Genomic DNA, 18,024 nt, shown 5'->3' with positions numbered 1-18,024 from the left:
AAAATGTGAGACCTGCACAAAATGAAGCAGGAAAACCATTTGTTTCTCCTCTTGGAAAAGGTGATGGATTCTTTGCAAATGTTTACTATTAAGTGTTTCCTAAGCTTCTGAGCTATAGAATTTGTACATAAAGGGGGGTTCACCCTCTTCTCCCAGTCCCACAATCCTATTTGCTTCAGATTAACATGAATGACCTCTACTTCACTTGAGCTTATTCATTGCCCACAGAGCAGGGCCTGGTTGTACTGAATTATTTCCCTGCCATCATGAAATGCTATTCAGCAGCATAGGAGGGACAAGGCTGCAGATGCAGGTGTTAGCTTTCTAGAGCATTAACTGTTCAACACCCAGACAAGATTCCTATTTAAACCTTACTCAGATCAGAAGGGCTGCAGAAAACCATGACATGAGGTACCTGAACTTAACACAGCAGAACATTAGGCCCAAACATGTGATAAAGAAAACAGGGGTGAACTCCAGCCTGGTAATTACATGTGATCACACATGGCAGGGAACAAAGCAGCCCTGCTATGAAATGCTTCATCTCAGCTCCTCCTGCTGCTCCCTCCCTCTCTGTCCTCAGCTGTGTCAGTCACCCAGTGTGCCCCACACTTGCTGTCTTGGGAGTGCATCAGAGGCTCTGGGGTGGGTGCTCTTTGAAATGGCTTAATTTAAATTGACATATGAAGTGTCACCTCCAAATTAAGCCAGGCTGAAGAAAGCCCTTCAGGACCTTTATGTCCCCTTTCTTTCTCTCTCTTCCTTCCCCTCTCATGCTACTTTAAAGAGAGCTTGCACATCATTCACCATTCTGGTCACCAGTGGAAAACAGCTCCTACCTGAAAGGAGTCTTCAGGTGCATACTCTAAGGGCAGGGGGAATATGTCCTCATTTCTCCAGTCCTCCAAGAATAACAGCCCAGACTGAAGTCCCTCCACAAGTCAGATCTCCTGTCAGACACAAACCCAAATTATTCTGGCATATAAGCACAGATCTGTGCTGAAAGAATGGCCATTGGGCAATTAAAATCTGTTTTGCTCCTTTGTTCTCCAGGCAGGCTGCCTGACTGACTGGATCCTTTTACTTGGGAAAACAAATATTAGGCCCAATGTACAGCTGGCAGAAAGCCACACGGTGCCATCAACTCCTCTGTTACCCTGACTGAAATTCTGACCTATGGCTTACAACTACATTGAAGCTCTTAGTTCCCACCTGCACCTCCCATATTTTCAGATGGCACAATAACTCCCCCCCCAATTTTTGCAGACCAGGGACTGATTCTCTCAGACCTCAGTGCCTCAGGCTCACAGTGGTCACCCTGTGCAGCATCTGGGCTGTCTGGCAAAACTTACCCTGATATGGACTTTATTGCATTGGGTTTGGGAGCTTTTGTGGTGATTTGCAAATAATCACAGAGTTCAGACACAACCAGTAACTACTGTATTTAGATGTTCCATTTGTTACTACAAAACAGGATCCTGCCTAGAGAAGCAGAGACTGCAACTTGAAGTAGAGCAGACAAGTGTAAAGGACTGATGGCAATAACTGTCCTGCTCTCACAGAGCAAGGCAATCAAACTATTTAAATACTTTCAGCACCTGGATTGTCCCAGCAAAAATTCCATCCTCAAACTCACTAAAGAATTACACATCATTCCTTAGTCTCCACAGGCAAGAATTTGCTTTTGCATTCAGTGAATGGTGGCTGGGGCTTCAGTTTAAAAACATGTATTTACTGAAGATCACATGTGACTCTTGTGATGAGCAAAACCATTTCAAACAGTCAGAACCTGGGGGAACCAGCCAGGACACAGAGGGTGTTTGGGGGCCCCTCCTCAGCACACACATACTGATCTTGTGTACGTGTGTGCTGTAAAAAAAGCCAGAGTCTGACGAAGACTGGTAGGATAATCAGAATAAGGCACATTCCTCTCAGAGAGACCAGAGTAGCCAGCTTTTTTTAGCTTAACCAAACAGAGGCTAAGAAGGGTCATCACTGCAATCCAGAAATAACTAAAAAGCAAACACCAAGGAAGAAAAATAGCTAGTCAAGATCAGTGACTAGAAATAACGGCCATGAGTAAATTTGAACTGGAAATTATAATGTTTCTATGACCAGAAGGATGAAGCAGAAGCTATTATTCAATAGAAATAATGGGGGAGAAAAACATTTAACCATCTTTGGGCATTTATAAAGCAGACTCTAGGACATGATACCTGCCATCAGTAGAACTGAATCTGACACCCTTGAGCTGCCTCACTCCAGTGTGTGCTCAACTCAAACCCAAAGAAGAAAAAAATTAAATAGAGAAAAATGTCAACATTCACAACTAATGTCAAAAATCTCTCATTAAAACTAGGCCACAAAACCAGCAAGCTGTGCAAGAAGGAATGCCCAGAGGAGCAAGATGGCATCTTGCTGAATTCAGGCTCTCTGATAATTTCTGCCTCTCCATCACAGACACCTGCCCCACACTTGTTCTCCAGCATGAATTGCCAGTTGGAATTCTCCTGTAGCATATCTACAGGGAAGCATCAGGAAACTCTAGAAATGCTGGGAATAACTGCCCAAAAGCACTCACCTACAGTAAAACAAGCTGTTGGAGAGGCAAAGGAGAGGGATTATATGCTGGATTGTCTGATGGTTTATGCAGACATTCTCATTAAGGAAATGGTAATCTCTGCCTGCAGATCTCTCCTCCTCTGAAAGCCTGGCAGTGCCACTGAATGACTATTTACCATGATCAAAACACTAGTGAACTCATCCTTGTCTCCTTGCAGGCATGGAGCTTGTGATGATCTCCTTACTTGCCTCATAAGGTAGACATATAGCAGGAAAATGAAAGGAGAGAAGGAAATCAAGAAAATGGATAAAACATATGTGGGGAGAGACACAGCTGAAAGGAACCCACTGTTCAAAGCACACTGGTCAGCAATGGAACAGATCCTCTAAAGGCATCTGTAGCTCATTCCTACTACTACCACCCCAAGAAGGAATTAATCAATATATTTGTTTCCAGGCACTTGCTGAGGGATCATAGCACCATTCTGTATGGACAAGCAGGAAAGGAAAGATGCCTGCCCCTGTCCTCCAGCACTTGCAACCCCAGTGACTGGCAGCACACCCATAAAGGAGATGAAAGGACAGAGAGCTGAAGCAACAGAGAGCAGAAATTCAGCCTCAGTTGCTGCCTGCCTGATGCCAGTAAATGCAATGCATCTGCTTCCCAGCTGAGAGGGGTTTCAAGAAGTGTCAAAGGAAAACAAGCATGGTGGTTACCTCACCAACTCATATTTGGTGAGGTTTTCAGAGGCACAGTGATGTGACCAGAGAATCAGTAAGTGGGTTTCTAGAGACTGACAGAGCAAAAATAATGATAAACAGCTTCATCCAGTCATAGGTGAGACTGCTTGGAAGATGCTGCCTGGTGAAGAGCTCTAAAGACTGAACTCTCAGTTGAAGGAGACAGCTTTCAAAGGGCAGAAGCCAAAAGCCTGTCCAAAAATATGATCCATTTTAGTTTAATCACAGGAGCAACCTCAACATGGCTGGTATAGTAGAAAGTTGTGCAAAATAACTTACTGGATTTCTCTTTCTTCTTTCCCACAGAAAAAAAAGTTGTTTGTCAGTCCCATCGGAATGCCTTTGATCTCAACACTGATCTAAGCAAAAAAAAACCAAGAAGAAATCAAAGAAAAAAAAGAAAAAAGCTCTCTGTAAGAGAGCATCCATCTTCTCTCCACACACTGCTTTGCCTCTGCCTCCCCAGGCATGAGCAGGTGACTCCTGAGAGCTGGCAAGGTGCAATGCTGAGAACAGCCTCCCACCTCCCAATGTGCTCTGGACACTTTTGAAAGGCTTTGTCAGATCCTCCATTCTGCTCTGGTTTTGCTAGATGTGTTAATCAGTGATAAAGGTTTATTGTGCTGTAGTTACATTTTACAGTCACACATAGGGCTCCTCTTAACAGCATTCTCCCTCTTTAAACTCCCAGAAGTAGGGAAGCACAGTCCATACAGTTTAAGGATCTTCTGTATATTGAATTTTGAAGCCATCATCATTGCTACATTAACTGAACTGGCTGAGACTATCTACAAAAACAAATTATCAGCCCTCCACAGCTTGCAGAAGGTCAGGGCTGCCAGACAGAGAAACCTAAAATTCAAGAAAGGCTGTCTGTGTATTAGATCTTAATTTACACATGATTTGGGAATTTCAGCATTTTCTGAAGGTTAGGCATGCAAATCCTCTCCCTGAAGTCACAGGAGCTGTTAGTGAGCTCAGAAGTTAAACACACATTAAGCATCTCCTGACTTGTGGCCAGGACCATAAGGTCTGTGGAGCACTCTGATACTGCCTTGTGCAGCCCTTTCTTTACAAGATGATCTTATCTGCTCAGGCATCTCAGAACCACTGGATAATAATTATTCCATTTAAATTACATCAGTTGACATCAGATTAGCCTTATTTTGGCTTTTCCAGGAAAAACCTGAAAGCATCCACAGACACACATTGCCTCTTCTGATGTCAGCAAAAATGCTGCTATTGATTTCAGGAGAACTGGGATTTCATTACAACATTTAGTGCTGAGTGTCACTAAGCAAAAATGGGACTGCCCCAGATTTCCCTACAGTTGTTAAACAAGAGAGCTATGAGTTCTAAAGACAAAAGCAGAACTGTAAACAGTGCTACTCACAGTGATGATGATAATTGGAGGGGAAAAAAAGAGAATTAATATTTTTCTGTGGCACTGGATGTTCCTAGTAAATGCTAGAAATTGTAACAGTGTTCAGTGACAGACATAGGCTTCTGTGAACAATAAACTTTCTCACAATCACATTTTTTTACCTCTACAGCATTTCATTACCAAAATTTCTGTCTGGGTTTGCACTGGCCCTCTGCAATCTGGAAGCTGTTCTGGTGGTCACACTGCAGCAGAGAGCCTGAACACAACCCTGAGACCTGGGAAAGGTCTCAGTCTGTCAAACCCTGTTGGTACAGAGAGCCCAGCAAACCTCCATGGCAGGGCTGCCATGCCTGGCTGGAGCATGAGCAAGCAGCAAGTCCAAGAACAGGCAGACAGTTTGTGATCCTTTTGGGAAGAACACTCCTGTAATTCCCATAGACTCAATCGGAATTAGAACATTCCTATTGGGAGGAATGGGAAGTTCATCTACAGTCACTCCCAATGAGGGGCTGTACAGCCATCCCACCTGCTGAGCACCACACACCCAGCATCAAACCACTGACACTGGACTGGGAAATCACAGAAACTCAGTCAACCTGTCCAGTTTTGGGTGTCAGGAGAACATTCAATTCAGAGAGTTTCCTCAGCCCCCCTGAAGCTCTGTTTATGATTGATTAATCTAGAGATACAGCAATGATAATAACTTGATAAATTTCCATGTGCAGAAGATTTATTTTTATTTTATTCATTTTTAAAGCATCATTATATGCATTAGAAACCTTTAACACTCATGACACTATAATTATAATCAAGCCTCATCGAGCATTACCTAGCACTGGGGAAGAGTGTGGTGGGGGCCAGTTTGCTTTAATTCCCAATCTAATTAAAATTCTCTTTTGTTCCAGCAGCCAAAGCCATCTTCCTTTTTAAAAGCATAGCAATGCCTACCTGCAATTATGAAATAAGTAACTTCATTTAAAAGCAACTGCTACATACAAGAAACTCCTGCACCTTGGATGTCCTGGCGGAAAAACATGAATTACACATCTTTATCACAGAGCTGGCCATTTATGGCTCCCTTTAGCCCAGTATTACTGCAAAATAAAAATTTATAAAGATGGAAAGCTCATAGCTTTGCAGGGCAAAACCACAGCTGTATTTCACACCTCACAAACCTACTCTGTGCAGCACAGACCTGAAAGAATTTTTTTGCCTGAAGGCTAGGGGAGGATGCTTGGTTCTCTGCACAGCTGGCAGGTTCAGTTACGAAGCTATCACCCTCAGTGTGAGAGTTACAAGGCAAAACACCACATCTTGAATAATTCAGGAAGTTAGCTTGAAGGACAGCAGCAATTCCTTCTTACTTTAAATCCTGTCCCCCTCTTCCCCACACTGTTCTCCTGGGACCCCACTAAACATAAGGCAGGAGGCAATAAATGAACCAGCAATTACCACAGACAGATGCATAAAGCCCTGCCCCCTCTTCTCCCCACATGTGCCCATCAGAAAGGACTCTCCCATGTCTCTTCTTTCTGCTGACTTGGCAGTGAGGAAGGGAAAGCAAAAGATTATTTATCTGATCTCCAAATTGAAAAGTGCAGAGCATCCCCAGGCTCCAAGAGAAGAAATCCCTGGTAAGGTCGTGTCAATAGTGTCCTCTGCCTGGCAATATCTCACAGCTGACAGGACTTTCAAGGTGCCCAACATCAAAGCTACAGAGTGAAGTCAGAAACTCTGACTGGGTTTATAAATCCCACTTTAACACATGCCCACTGCGATTTATGAACATGGTACATTAATGGCTGGGCTCAGCATCATTAAATCAGTCCCTCCTGCTACAAGTAAGCTGGGTAAATCAGACCATTTCATTTAGGGTGATTTATATTGCAGATAAATCAACATTCATCTGTGAGTGATTTGTTAACACATTGCAAGATCTTCTGATCACTTTCTGGCTTTCCATCAATCAAACCTTTTGGGAATTACATCACTAAATCCCAGACTAGAGGGGCCAGGACCATGAATTAAGTCTTGGAGGCAGAACCAAGCAGGCCTTGGTGTGGAGTGATGGTTTGGTTAGGCTGGGCTGGTTTGGTTAGGACTCCCTGCACAAACTGGAATCCAAACTTTGCCTGAAATCTGCTCTCCTGTCTTGTTCCACAATTCCTCAGTCCCATGCTTCCATGCACAAAAATGAGGCGAGAGCACGTTCCCCTGAGGGTTGGATCATGAGAAAAAATACTTTCAGGAGAGCACAGGGTGTTCAACACTACTCATGTCTACACTGCAAGGCTAGCAAGAGATGTCAGAGGGAATGCTCCAGACAGGGGAATGCCCCAGCCAGCACAGAACAGGCAGCCTCAGCCCTGTTCCCAGGCTGGGCACAGCTGCCTCCTGCAGCCAAGCAGGGTGAATCCCTGTGTGCCACACAGACCCAGAGCTCATGGCACACCCCAGGCAGTGACAAGGGCACAACGCCCCCTCTGCTGCCCTCACAAAAGCATCCCTGTTCCCTTCCTCACCCTGCCCAGGCTGGGAGAAATACACTGCCACTCAACAGTGCTCTGGCTGTTGTAAAATTTATATAAGCACATACACAAATACACATTTACATAGACATGTATGTGTACATGGTGTTCATACATCTGTGTATACATACATACACATACATAGAGAGATAGAGAGATTCTGCATATAAAAGTAGCAACTGCAAGAGCTCATGGTAAAGTGCTTTAGTCAGAGACTTTCCAAACCCAGAGTGTGGTTGTTCCTCCCCTTACTCCCAAAGCCTCAGCCTCTGTAGTCTGGAACAGCCCCCTTCAATTCTGTAATTAATTTAACAATTTGGCAATCTAGCTGGATTTTACCACTTTCAGAATGATTTTATGATCCAGAGATGCTGCTGAGGACAAAGCAGAACCATTTTAAATACAGTTGATTAGGTAACTTGTGCCTTTTAAGCAGACTGCATGATTACCTGCACATGAAACACCCCAGCAGTGATGAACTCTGGTGAAACTTATGTCTTGCATTGACTGCATGAGCTGCAAGCCCAGAACCAGTGTGCTTGGGCTCCTGGCTACAGGGCAGATCTAAAAACCCTAGCAAGTGCTAGCACAGTTATAACACCTTATTTGTGTAGTCTGGCTCCCACACAGGGGACTTGAGATCTACCCTTCAAATATTTACACACACACACTTCACACACCAGACTAGACACTGTGGAAGCAGAGCTGCAGATATGCATAATACACCTTTTTTTCCCTATGATATTGTTATGAAGTAGGAGGTGAGATTATTCACATATTAGGCCTTCAGTCTCCAGGGAACTGCCTGTGATTTCTATATTTATACCTTCAGTGTTGTCACAGAAAACATTGCAAGAGATTTTGATCTTGAATACCAATGTAAATTATAAAGAAAAAATCTGGCATTTAAACCTCATCCCCAAAGCTCAGGAAGACACAGGCTCTCAGATTTTTGCTCTCCTCTTTCTTAAAACAAAAGGACAGAGTAAAGCAGCAGGAGGCCACAACACAAATGACAATCATAAATCGATCAAGCTATCAAACAGCTGTCATCAAGAAGCAGAAAACAGATTAATGAGCATTCATTATTGACTGGTCAAGTAACCTGGCAACAACTTCACTTCAAAAGCTGACAACAGCAGGACTCTCTAATCACTTCCAAGCAGGACAGGACCTTTCCTACACCACTGGGCAGCACAGCTCTGGCCTTTTGCTCTTCAGCATGTGGGGGATATTAAACAGGACCTAGATACAATACTGGCTGCTAAGCAGAAATATCCCAAAATTTGAATTTCCAGTCATGTAAGCATGAAGACAAATGTGCAAATCTAGATCAAGGGATACATAAGTAAATATTTTCAACAACCTATCAGGTTGCTGCCTAATACTGATAATAAAGTTTTGAAGATGAGCAACAAAGAAGTGGTAAGAAAATGTAAAGGTTCACATGGTGGATATTTATGACCCTGCATTGTCAGTGCCACTGTGGCCAATGTAACTGATCATGTTGGCTCAATGTCATTATAAGGAAAAGGTCTACAGGCTGGGCAGACTCTGAGAATATTCCTGCTTTAAATTTACATACAGCCCAGTGTCTGTAGCATACATGCAGATTACCTGTTCTGTATCTGCCCAGCTCAGACAGGATGCAAATGCATCCCAGGTCATCAACACACATGCTCGTGGCTCACTCCTGGTCAAAACAGCCCAGCTCCAAGGACCTTCCAGCCACAAAGCAGAGGATATTTATTTTATCAAGTTTCTGAACAAGTTCAAAAGCATTTTCCAAAGGGCAATGAAAGGGGTGGAAAGCACCTTATGTCAGCAGTTGGCTCAAGACACATGGAGTTGATGGATTGAATGCTGCCAGCATTGGGATTGTGTTGCTCTTGTGCAGCAGATGAACTACAGCCTTGCATACAATGGGTACTGGTGGCTGTGTTAAGAATGTTTTACAGTAACAAATTAAAAGTGGGTGGCTTTTTTGTTTGCTTGAGGGACTGCTTCAATCAGGTAAGAACAAACAAAGACTCCTTTTCTATGCACAGTGACACCACAGACTCACACGACTCCACTGCGTGTGTTATGTGTCCAACTCCTTAGGTAAGAAACAGGAAAAATGAGTGTCAAAAGGTTAGTGTGGTCCTCCATAAACCTCTGTCCTCTCCCCAGTGCTGCTGCCCCTCTCCTGGAGGAACTGAAATACACAGCAGAAGCAGTTGGCACAATAAATACAAAAATTCATTAAAACCCTGCTTTGCCTTCATGGGGATCCATCTCTTCCTCCCCTGCCCCACGTTTCCTTGTTTCACGAGTCAGCAAGACCTGTGAGGGACAACAGCACTAGTGGTGCATGATCCACACAGTAAGAAGTTCCCTCTGCCTCCATTTCTCAGGTCACTTTTGCCTCAGTGAGATATTCCATGAGCTGTCCTCCAGTGCCAATGTAAAACAACTATGAAGGGATGCAGGGCACTTCTGTTCATTTGTACCAGTTAAAGCTCTACCTTGTGGGTCACAGTTACTCAGTAATTTTACTGAGGTGATCTGAAATATGTGTCTGTATTTAGTGTCTCTTCATATTAAAGAGATTGATTGGAGCAGGGAGAAATTAACAGTGCAGAACATGTTAAGTGTGATCCAACAGCAGCAAGTGCCTTTTCCAAAAGAGCTGAGATGCTGCTGCACAGAAGGAACCAGCATTTAGCCAAGTGTCCATAATAACTGAACAGTTCTCTACCTTTGTCAGCCAACTCTAAAATAAACCTTGTCATCAGTATTGCAGCAGGGCCTGCAAGACCCACCTTCAAGGCCAGGACTGAGGGCCAAATGAGGACAAGCAGCCTTCCCCAGAGAGCATGAAGGAACATGTGGGTACAGCCAAGGATGCATAAAAAATAACAGAAGGATTTGAGTCAGACATGGAAACAGTGCTGCCCACTGTCAAAAGAAACTAAAGAATACTCTTTAATAAATGCTGCTGTGGAAAACAGAGTTTTGAGGCAGGATAAGAAGGAAGAAAACAAAGTTGTGCTGGGGATCTTGGAAGAACAGCTTCCCCCCTGAGAGTCAAAGTCCACTGGTCAAAGACCCCCCCCCCCCAACAGACTAAACAGCCTTTATGGTTAGCTCAAGTGAGATAATAATGGCAGTGAAGGAGTGAAGTGGCTCCTCACTGCTTCCCAGCTGCCACTGCCTTCCAGAGAGGATGAGCTACTGCCTAGTGCTGGGCAGGTGGCTGGAAGCAGCTTCAGGAGAGTGCACAGGTAGGAATCAGGGAAAGGAAGATGAGCAGGTGGTGTCTGACAGAAGGGAGAAGGTGGAGAGATCTTCAGAGAGGAGGAAATGCAGCCATCAGTCTGGAGAGGTGATGTCTGCACTACCAAGGGAAGTGAGGTAAAATGAGATTTGACAACTTTCAGTGCTTTCTGGGAAGGATGATACAGGGAGCTGAGAGAGAAGATAGTGGGGACCTGGCTGAGAGAGCTTTACTTGTACCTCACCTTAAAAAAAATCCAAACAAACCAAATCAAACCAAACCAAACTAGCAGCAGCCTCTCCATATACTCTAGATGCATTTGAGACAAACATCAAACTAATTCAAGCACAGATCATAATTTAATCTAAGCCAATATCAATCATTCAGGTAACTCCAAAGCTCTAGCTTCACTGAGATAAAACACCATTATTAGCACAAAAAATTAAAGCCATTTACTTTGAGATCAGTGAGATCAGAGCATGTGAGGAGATTGAGCTCCGCTTTCTCCTTTTAATACCACGTATTTCCTAAACTAATCAATCTCCATGCTGCAAAACACTGTTTTCTGCAAAGGGGGCAAACACCTTCTCTTCATCAGTTCAGCACTTCCTCCCTGCATCTTTCTTGCCAGCAGCATATTTTTTCCTAAACTTTTAAGAGTAGAGGTAAAAATACCACTACCAAAAAGAAACCCAACTGAACTTAAACAGAAAATCCCAAAGGGAAGACGTTCTGCAAATCTGGTATTTCAGTGTTATGAAGTTCTGTCTGGGACCAATTTGAGAATAACTTTTCACCAAAGATCCAAAAAATGCCCCAGGATAACCTTTAGCCCAAATCATCTGAGGTCCCAATGGCTTTCACACACAGAGTAACCTCTTTCCCTCCCAACACCCTTCTGCTTCTGGCTTCAGATTTCCACAGAGAAGAAATTAAAAAACCCAATCCCCACATTTTATTTATTAATGGGCAAAATTCTCTCAGTTCCTTCACTGCTTTTCCCATGGCTACTAGACAATGTTCAGACACCCTTCTGCTTATGTTATCTATGTACAGCTAAATTACATTTAATTCAATTATAAGTGAAAACCACAGGAAGCCAATATGACAACTCCACCAGATAATCTTCCACTTCTCTGCCACAATATCATCTATAAGGTCCTTTTCTCATTTTATTTCAGGATTCCTGGCTGCCTCAAAGTCTGATTTGTTTATTTGAAGACAAAAGCAATAATGTGTCTTTTTAGTCACGTCAGAGATTTTTAAGTAGAGATAAATGAAGTATTGAGACACTACCTTTCTTAAACAGTAAAACAATTCCTTTTTATACTGTTAAATTAGAAAAAGTAAATGGTTAATTTTCAGCACCAGGGGACATTCATCTTGCTGAGTGCTTCTAACAGAGATGCATGCACAAAAATCACTGTGCATTGCCAAAAATATAAATAACAGAAATAAAATAAAGCTATTTAATTATATGGCATTTTAATGAGATTTTATAATTATATTGCATTTTAATGGCATTTGGACAATTAACTCCCTTCAGCTCTTTGCAAATCTCTGCCTTAGGCAATGACCCCATGCCAATGTCCACCCCACATCAATGTGTAAAACAAAGTCAAGGGAACTGATGTCTCTGCTGAGGTACAGTGGCCTCCAGAATGAAAGCAGCCACTGTGGCCAGCACACAGCAGTGTGCTCCCTTTAGCCACTGGGGATTTTGCCACACAAGATGGAGCACTGGGAGCCTGGGACAAGTAGCTGCATCCCATCCATTTTCCTCTGCTCCACAGGACAGCAAGGCTGACTGACAGGGAGGAGCATCATTTCACCAGACCTTAATACACTAACACTAATATCCACTTCAGTGAATATGGAGGGGGATGTTGTCTCTGGAATCTCTCTGGTGCATATTAACCTGTGCCAACCTGTCTCTCTTTTAACAGCTGGGAAGGAAGGAAAAGTTCACAGATGCAAACTTAGGAACTTATGGGTCAGGAAATCTAAGTTCTCCCTGGGAACTGCATTTCTAAATAAAACCCATCCTTTCAGTGCAGTGCTATTTATAAGAGCTGCAAGTTTATACTGCTCATTCCCCATTTAGTTTAGCCTTTCTCTAATATTCATTATCTCACTCTCGACTTCTCGCTGTCTGCATATCCATTGTCACCTCTCATTTAGGAGTGACTCATTCTTAAAAGGATTTAGTCAGCTGTGAACAGCCAAGCTGAGCACTGTGCATGGCATAACCAGGGAAAGAGAAACTCTAGAAATGTCTGGACAGATCTATTCAGATAACCTCCTCTGCAAACAGAGCAAGGAGGCAGCCCAAAATAACCCACCTTGAGTCTTTGGGAATTTTACTCCAGAATTTAGGGTGAAATTATTGCTGCTGTCATGCTGACTTTAGATGGGTAAAGGAGCCTTCTCTTTCACTTCATCACTGCCCATCACACCCTTCCAAAGCAGCAGCTATTTCTCTCACTGTCCCCTGCATGCAGGAAGCAAACCAGAACATTTCACCATCTGTCCAGCAGCAGTGTTCAAGAGCACAGACTTGACCCACTATCCTGCTCTTCTACAGGCCTAAAAAGCCTTCCCTGAGGAGGTGACCACCTCTGCCCCTTGTTGGGAGCTGCTGGGACAGAGCTGCCTTCTAGGGGGACTCACCTGAACACATGGCTCTGGTAGATCTCACCCCCAGTTTACAGCACCTCCTCTCCTGATGAACTGGCTGGGTTGGTGGCTCACAGGTCTGCAGGGGAACTGGGTGGGTGGCTTGTAGGTGCACTCAGGAAGCTTCTTATGACACAGGAGATGAAGAGAAGTGAGCAGCTGCTGCTGGGGCTTGAGGGAAGGGCACCCTGTGCAACCCTTACATCTATGGGAAATGACAAGGCAGCCTCAGAGGCCAAGATAGCTGGGGACTGTACTGGACTTACTTGGGAAAGGAAAAGTAAGCCCTCTATTAAATCAGAATTTACTTTCAGGTTTATGAGTGTGGCTGAAGATCACAGAGGTGTCCAAAATGCTGTGCTAGCAAAATGCATCCAGCTTCCTCTTCAAATGAGCCTAATAAACTGGGAAAACCCTGTCAGTGTGAATATACTGTGAGTTAGTGAGGCACACATTTAGTCCCTGACAAGGCTGATTTCCATGGTGCAGTCATGTGCAGCTCAACCAGAGAGGATGACAACTTATCCCAACACCTCACCTCTCTGTGGCAAAAGTGCCCCTGCTTTGTCTCATCCTGCTTTTGGGCTTTTGTTGAAAAGGATAAAGTAAGTCCACCTCTTTTCCTCATCACCCACACCCCCTGTGCCTGTGTGGGCTGGCCATGCACACAGCTCAGCTCTGTCACAGCAGAACAGCTTTCTGCAGCCATGGCCAGTACCAGGTCAGCTTGCCCTGGGATTTTCCTGCCAATTCCTGGGACAGAAAAAAGTCAACCCTGCCTTTCAAATTCCAATCTGCAAAACAAAGCCATACCAGGAAAAAAACAAAACAAAAACAAAAGAGAGATGAAGGACTGAAAACAACAAATATTCACCCTGTTCTTCCATCCTTCTTACCAGAAAAGGATAAAAATCAGAACTGGTTTTGATCAAGGCCCTGAGGCTGAAAGTAGTACATTTGAGGGAAGGAAAAGACAGGCAGATAAATGGTGCTAATTTTGGCATATCCTGCTCACAAATGCACCACACAGTATATCACCCTAACCAAAGCAGACAGAGGACTGGTATCACAAGAGCAATGCTGAATGCAGAGCCTGGTTTCAGCACCCACACCAGAACAAACACTGCTCACAGATGTCCACACCAGTACCTTGCCTGGGCTATGCCCATGTCCCTTCCACCTTCCCCTTGCTCATGTTTCCTGGCAAATTATACTCCTCACCAAAAAACCCAGCCTGCTGAAACAAGAAAACTGGAATGTTTGCTGAAACCAGATTGTAAAACAATGAGAGTAAGTGTTGCATCTGCAAATATGAGCATTTCCCTGCAGAACTAATTCCAGAAGCCATTTTCATCCAATTAACAGGGTGAAACAAACTGCTGCTAGGCCAAAGGACTCTGGCTAGCCAATCTATTTGGACCTTGTTTCCACAGCTTTCAGTGTAAGAAGCTGGCAACATGGGTTCTTTTTCCTGAAATCAGTAGGATCAAACAAGAAATAGCCTCTCATGGAACATAACCACACATGATGGCAACTGTTACTACCCAAATAACACAGAACTGGACAAATACAGTCAAGTAGATCATGAAACTAAAAACCTGCTTTTAAAAAATGGGTTTTGTTGGATGCAATCCTGTTCAGATTACAAATCCTTAAGAATTTGTCACAAGGTTTAGTTCCTTCACACTTAAAAAAAATAAAATTGAAACAAGAAAAACAAACAAAAAAGAGAATGGAGAACTCACCTCTTAAATAATAAGAGTTCCCCAAGACACGTTCAGCTTACTCACTTGCTCCAGTTACAGCTTAGTATGTGACAGTATGTGGCTTGTTGATAAGCAATGGACAGAACCTAGATCAACCATTCTTGTTCTCCCTATTTAAAGTAAATTTACTTTCTACGTTGTAAGTATGCTAAATTTAAAAACACTGGCCAGGATGCTCAGCAGGGAGCCCCCACTCCCGCTAGTGCTTTTCCTGCTACAACTTGTAAAGGCCTAGGAGAGTCCCAAAACAGATGACAAATCTCTTCTCACTAACCTATGCATTATAAGGAAATGCTTACCAGCCTGGGGTGTATGTGCTGTAGGTCATAATCACAAAATACAGCAAGAGCTTGCAAGAGGAGTGCTGTGACTCCCCATGGTGGTTGCCCTGCCCAGCATTAAGAAATTGAAATTCATTTGCACTGATCTCTTGCAAAGTTGGAACACTTAGATGAGTATCTCTTTTACACCAAGCAATCCAGTTGCATCTTGAACCCTTCCCACATCTTGCAACAGTGAACAAACAGCCCTAAGCAGCGGGGACTTTTGTTCCTAGAGAAACTCTTCACCCCTCCACCCTGTAACCATACAGAGAGTCTGAAAAATAAGCCTTGTAATTAGCAACCCAGTCAAATTAGATTCACATTGTTTCTCCTTCAGCTCAACTACGCCTGCAATGCTCTCTTCAGCTCCAGTTAACCACTGCTTGTCAGTCAGGCCCAGCACTCAGCTGAAACCCCAGCAGCCTCTTCCCCAGTGCCATCACCAGCCTGGGTGCTCTGCTTCCCCTCGGTGCTGCTGGAGGAGCCAAGGCAGGAGCACACAGCAAACTTCTTTCCCAGGAGACAGAAACACCCAAGGTGCTTCTCATTAGAGCTTTCTGAAACTCACACCCTTCTCTTGTCTTGCAGCCTTCCTCCCTGAAAGCATCCAGAATACAAAACATATGAAAAGCACATGGGGAGACAGGAGGAGGGAGGGGAGTGGAAGTTAACATTGCTATTATGAAAATGTCTCAAAGATCCTTCTCTTTTCTGTTCCTAGATGCAGAAAATAGGAGTAAGGAGATTGATTTTCTTGGTTTTTATTGTTCTCCCCTTTTTATTTTCTACCTTTCCAAGCCTCTCTGATTTTGGCAAAGTTACAGAGTAACAAAATTACACAGCTGCCTCCTTCTTCTCAGTTTCACTTAGGAAATTTTACACAGAATGGGTTTCTTTGGTTTTGGATTTTTTTTTTTTTTCCCAAAGAGTGGGGAAAAGGAAAATGCTAAAGAAAAAAAGCCTAAAATTGCCTAAAAAATATGCCTAAAATGCAAAAGAAAATATGCCTAAAATTAGTCTAAGCTTTATTATTTAAGCTTTATGCAATTGTACTAGGAGTTCAAAAATACTGAGGGTGGGGGAAAGGAACATTCAAGAAAACCCAAAGTAAGGAAAAAAAAAAGTCAAACACAAATAAATGCTTTCTTTATAAATAAAACCAGAGTTCTGATTGCTTTCTACCTGTCTATCAAAGAATAGGCAAGTATTTTATTTCAATTATGCATAATTTTCTGCCAAAGCCTTTTGGGGGGGGGTAATAAAAAGTAATTTTCATTCTGCTTTTTCAAAGCACAGCTGCTTGACACGCCTCATGAAAGGTGCCTGGTGTGCCATTGCCAAGGCTGTGTACTGTGTCACATGTTGAATGTCTGTCCAGTGCACTCCAGTTTTCCGGTATCTTGTGAAAATCATGGGACTAACAAACTGCAAACACCCCTGTCCTTCCCAGGCATACAGAACTGATCAGTGAGATTACCACACACAATAAAAACATTGCAAGTGCATTAACAGTCTTCCCCTGAGTCCCTGAATTACAATTAAATAACCAGTAAGTTCTGCACCAGACTGCTGTGCACACAGGTTCTATCAGACTTTGTGACTAAGTAAAGATTTTCAAACAATCCAGGGAGCCATTATGGAAGCCAAAAAGCAGATTAAACTTTTAGATCAAAATGTCCTGTTCTACACAGGAAAAATTTTATTACAAACATATTCACTTTCCTAAAGGAGCCCACACATGCCCTAACAGTTCAGCCTGAGTTAGGAAATTCCCTTTCACCAGCACTCTGAGCACACGTGCTGCTTGCTTTCATCAAAACAAAATGCAGCAGCCAGGAAAGGAGGGGGAAAGGTATCAGTGGTAGGGGAGTTTGTCAGCTGCAGAATCAGAGAATAATTTCTAAAACCCTCAACACTTCAGCAATAAGTGTGGATTCCCCAGGAGGTGGAGGTCCTGTCATGGCCTCTCCATCAGCAAGGAGGCAAAACCAGGCCTGCTGAAGGACAACCAGGGATGGGAATTCACCTGGCAGAGTGCACAAAACACAGCAGCTGAACAAAACTGGGTATGGAGACATCCTGGGATTCATGTCATAACCTGGGCACACACTCAGCCCCCAGCAGGGAGGGGCAGGGCAGGGCTGGCCCCACACTTGGGTCACATCCCAGACCTTCCAAGCAAAGCAATCTGGTGCAGGAAACCTCCCTCCAGCACTCACAGACAGCAAGGTACAAAATCCAAAGCCTTGCCAAGTGAAGTGTCCAACAGGGAGAGCTGGAAATGGAAACCAAAAGCCAGGTTTCCAATGAGCATTTGTTTGCAATGTGGCAAGAGCAAGGCAACCCTCACCCCCTCACTGCTCCCCCTGGTCACATACCTCACCTCTCAGCAGGTGCCCCTTTCCTGGAAGAGGATGGATTGAAGAGTGAAGACACCCCTGCTTTTCCTGCCTCTGCTACAGCACAACAGCCTCCAGAAAAGCAGCAGAGGACCAAGCAGAAAGAAATGACCTTTAGTTTGCCCAGTAGTCGCTGCCAGCATCTCCTGCAGCTTCCCACTCCAGCCCTGGGCTGATCCAAAGTACCCAACTGCCTCAGCCAAACCCCCTGGCCCTGGGAGCAGCCTGCAGCTCCATCCTCAGGGAGCTTTGAACTGAAGGTCTGATCCAAGTGCCTTCTACACAGGCAAATTCAGACCCAAATGAGCACCCAAAGTCAGGCCCCACACCCTGTGCTGGTGTGACAGGAGCTGTTTGGGCCCAGGCTGCCTTGGCAGCACTTCTGA

General features: G+C 43.9%; 1 protein-coding gene across 2 annotated transcripts in view; it reads right to left on the bottom strand.

Annotated features, from left to right (window-relative positions):
• PAK3 (p21 (RAC1) activated kinase 3) overlaps window positions 1-18,024 on the bottom strand; it is a 126,989-nt gene that overhangs the window by 88,849 nt on the left and 20,116 nt on the right. The window contains exon 2 of one of the 2 annotated variants that reach the window (XM_071442481.1): window positions 840-950. The exons of the other annotated variant lie outside the window; for it this stretch is intronic. The gene's annotated coding sequence lies outside the window, so the exon portion shown is untranslated. The remainder of the gene's footprint in view (window positions 1-839; window positions 951-18,024) is intronic. 2 annotated transcript variants of the gene reach the window in all.

This window comes from Agelaius tricolor, unplaced genomic scaffold, assembly GCF_023055355.1.
Source record: "Agelaius tricolor isolate 1412-34295 unplaced genomic scaffold, bAgeTri1.0.p SCAF_17, whole genome shotgun sequence".
Taxonomy (NCBI): Eukaryota; Metazoa; Chordata; class Aves; order Passeriformes; family Icteridae; genus Agelaius; species Agelaius tricolor.
Note: the sequence above shows the minus strand (reverse complement) of the source record. Positions and strands in the feature narration are given on the sequence as shown.